This window comes from Lepus europaeus, unplaced genomic scaffold, assembly GCF_033115175.1.
Source record: "Lepus europaeus isolate LE1 unplaced genomic scaffold, mLepTim1.pri SCAFFOLD_30, whole genome shotgun sequence".
Classification (NCBI taxonomy): domain Eukaryota; kingdom Metazoa; phylum Chordata; class Mammalia; order Lagomorpha; family Leporidae; genus Lepus; species Lepus europaeus.
The window spans coordinates 1,900,688-1,905,008 of record NW_026909177.1 but is presented as its reverse complement, the minus strand read 5'-3'; positions in this window follow the sequence as shown (position 1 = coordinate 1,905,008).

The window sequence follows — 4,321 nt, the reverse complement described above, 5'->3', positions numbered from 1 at the left end:
TTCCACATGGAGACACCAGCTCTACACATTCGTATTTTCGGGAGAAAGCTAGAGGAACTGCGGCAAACAAACATGATATTTCTGTTTGTATAGATTACATTTTATGCCCTTGCCTAAAGAAAAGTCTTTGCTTTTCTCCAAAACAATTTTTACTGTGATTATCTCGTTCCATTGCATATGAGTTCCACACCACTTTGTCGGGATATGCCTGGATGAAAACAGAAATATCCGGTTGTGTTTTGGCTAACTCAATCCGAAATATTGTGAAAGCCTCTGTGTTTGTGTTTTCTGGATGTTATCGATGGACTTTATTGTTTTGAATGTTTTTATCAGGGAACAATTATTTTTGTACCGTAGAAACACTAATTGGTTCCACATGGAGACACCAGCTCTACACATTCGTATTTTCGGGAGAAAGCTAGAGGAACTGTGGAAAACAAACATGATATTTCTGTTACTGTAGATGACATTTTATGCACTTGCCTAATGAAAAGACTATGCTTTTCTCCAGAACCATTTTTACTCTGATTTTCTCATTCCTTTGAATATGGATTCCATACAACTTTGTCGGGATATGACTGGATGAAAACAGAAATATCCAGTTGTGTTTTGGCTAACTTAATCCGAAATATTGTGAAAGCCTCTGTGATGTGTTTTCTGGATATTATCGATAGACTTAATTGTTTTGAATGTTTTATCAGGGAACATTTAATTTTGTACCGTAGAAACAGTATTGGTTCCACATGGAGACACCAGCTCTACACATTCGTATTTTCTAGGGAGAAATCTAGAGGAATTGCGGCAAACAAACATGATATTTCTGTTTGTATAGATTACATTGCATGCCCTTGCCTAACGAAAAGACTTTGCTTTTCTCCAAAACAATTTTTCCTGTGATTATCTCGGTCCATTGCATATGCATTACACACCACTTTGTCGGGATATGGCTGGATGAAAACAGAAATATCCGGTTGTGTTTCAGCTAACTCAATCCCAGATATTGCTACAGGCTCTGTGTTTCTTTTTCCCGGATATTATCCATGGACTTTATTGTATTAAATGTTTTTCATCAGGGAACATTTATTTTTCTGCTGGGAAACACTAATTGTTTCCACATGGAGATACCAGCTCTACACATTCGTATTTTCTAGGGAGAAAGCTCTAGGAACTGTGGCAAACAAACATGATATTTCTGTTACTGTAGATGACATTTTATGCAATTGCCTAACGAAAAGACTTTGCTTTTCTCCAAAACCATTTTTACTGTGATTTTCTCGGTCCATTGCATACGAATTCCACACCACTTTGTCCGGAGATCACTGGATGAAAACAGAAATATCCGGTTGTGTTTTGGCTAACTCAATCCGAAATATTGTGAGAGCCTCTGTAATGTGTTTTCTGGATATTATCGATGGACTTTATTGTTTTGAATGTTTTTATCAGTGAACATTTAATTTTGTACCGTAGAAACACTAATTGGTTCCACATGGAGACACCAGCTCTACACATTCGTATTTTCGGGAGAAAGCTAGAGGAACTGTGGAAAACAAACATGATATTTCTGTTACTATAGATGACATTTTATGCACTTACCTAATGAAAAGACTATGCTTTTCTCCAGAACCATTTTTACTCTGATTTTCTCATTCCATTGAATATGGATTCCACACAACTTTGTCGGGATATGTCTGGATGAAATCAGAAATATCCGGTTGTGTTTTGGCTAACTCAATCCGAAATATTGTGAAAGCCTCTGTAATGTGTTTTCTGGATATTATCAACAGACTTTATTGTTTTGAATGATTTTATCAGGGAACATTAATTTTGTAACGTAGAAACAGTATTGGTTCCACATGGAGACACCAGCTCTACACATTCCTATTTTCGGGAGAAAGCTAGAGGAACTGTGGCAAACAAACATGATATTTCTGTTTGTATAGATTACATTGCATGCCCTTGCCTAACGAAAAGACTTTGCTTTTCTCCAAAACAATTTTTACTGTGATTATCTCGGTCCATTGCATATGCATTACACACCACTTTGTCGGGATATGGCTGGATGAAAACAGAAATATCCGGTTGTGTTTCAGCTAACTCAATCCCAGACATTGCTAGAGGTTCTGTGTTTCCTTTTCCCGGAGATTATCCATGGACTTTATTGTTTTCAATGTTTTGTATGAGGGAACATTTATTTTTTTGCTGGGAAACACTAATTGGTTCCACATGGAGACACCAGCTCTACACATTCGTATTTTCTAGGGAGAAAGCTAGAGGAACTGCAGCCAAGAAACATGATATTTCTGTTTGTGTAGATGACATTTTATGCACTTGCCTAATGAAAAGACTATGCCTTTCTCCAAAACCATTTTTACTGTGATTTTCTCGTTGCATTGCACATGAATTCCACACAACTTTGTCGGGATACACCTGGATGAAAACAGAAATGTCCGGTTGTGTTTTGGCCGCCTCAATCCGAAATATTGTGAAAGCCTCTGCGTTTGTGTTTTCTGGATATTATCGGTGGACTTTATTGTTTTGAATGATTTTATCAGGGAACATGTAATTTTGTACAGTAGAAACACTAATTGGTTCCACGTGGAGACACGAGCTCTACAAATTAGTATTTTCTAGCGAGAAAGCTAGAGGAACTGCGGCAAACAAACATGATACTTCTGTTTGTACACAAGACTTTTTATGCACTTGCCTAACGAAAAGACTTTGCTTTTCTCCAAAACCATTTTTACTGTGATTTTCTCGGTCCATTGCATAAGAATTCCAGACCACTTTGTCCGGATATGACTGGATGAAACCAGAAATAACTGGTTGTGTTTTGGATAACTCAATCCCAGATATTGCGAAAGCCTCTGTGTTTCTGTTTTCTGGATATTATCAACGGACTTTATTGTTTTGCATGCTTTTTAACGGGGAGCATTTAATTTTGTGCTGGGAAACACTAATTGATTACACATGGAGACTCCAGCCCTACAAATTCATATATTCTACGGAAAAAGCTAGAGGAACTGCGGCAAACAAACATGACATTTATGTTTGCATAGATGACATTATATGCACTTGCCTATCTAAAAGTCTTTGTTTTTCCCCAAAACCATTTTTAATGTGATTTTCTCAATCCATTGCATACGAATTCTACACGAGTTTCTTCGGATATGACTGGATGAAACCAGAAATATCTGGTTGTGTTTTGCCTAACTCAATCCAACATATTGCTACAGGCTCTGTGTTTGTGTTTTCTGGATATTATCGATGAACTTTATTGTTTTGAATGTTTTTTATCAGGGAACATTTATTTTTGTGCTGGGAAACACTAATTGGTTCCAAATGGATACACCAGATCTACACATTCGTATTTTCTAGGGAGAAAGCTAGAGGAACTGCGGCAAACAAACATGATATTTCTGTTTGTGTAGATGACATTTTATGCACTTGCCTAACGAAAGACTATGCTTTTCTCCAAAAGCATTTTTACTGAGATTTTCTCGGTCCATTGCATTTGAATTCTACACAACTTGTCGGGATATGACTGGATGAAACCAGAAATATCCGGTTGTGTTTTGGCTAACTCAATCCGAAATATTGTGAAAGACTCTGCGATTGTGTTTTCTGGATATTATCGATGGACTTTATTGTTTTGAATGTTTTTATCAGGGAACATTTAATTTTGTACCGTTGAAACACTAATTGGTTTCACATGGAGACACCAGCTCTACACATTCATATTTTTGGGAGAAAGCTAGAGGAACTGTGGCAAACAAACATGATATTTCTGTTTGTATAGATGACATTTTATGCCCTTGCCTAAAGAAAAGATTTTACTTTTCTCCAAAACCATTTTTACTCTGATTTTCTCGGTCCATTGCATAGGAATTCCACACCACTTTGTCAGGATATGACTGGATGAAACCAGAAATATCTGGTTGTATTTTGGCTAACTCAATCCCAGATATTGCTACTGCCAGTGTGTTTGTGTTGTCCAGATATTATCAACGGACTTTATTGTTCTGAATGTTTTTTATCAGGGAACATTTAATTTTGTACCATAGAAACAGTAATTGGTTCCACATGGAGACACCAGCTCTACACATTCGTATTTTTGGGAGAAAGCTAGAGGAACTGCGGCAAACAAACATGATATTTCTGTTTGTATAGATTACATTTTATGCCCTTGCCTAATGAAAAGTCTTTGCTTTTCTCCAAAACAATTTTTACTGTGATTATCTCGGTCCATTGAATATGGATTACACAACACTTTGTCGGGATATTCATGGATGAAAACAGAAATATCGGCCGGCGCCGTGGCTCA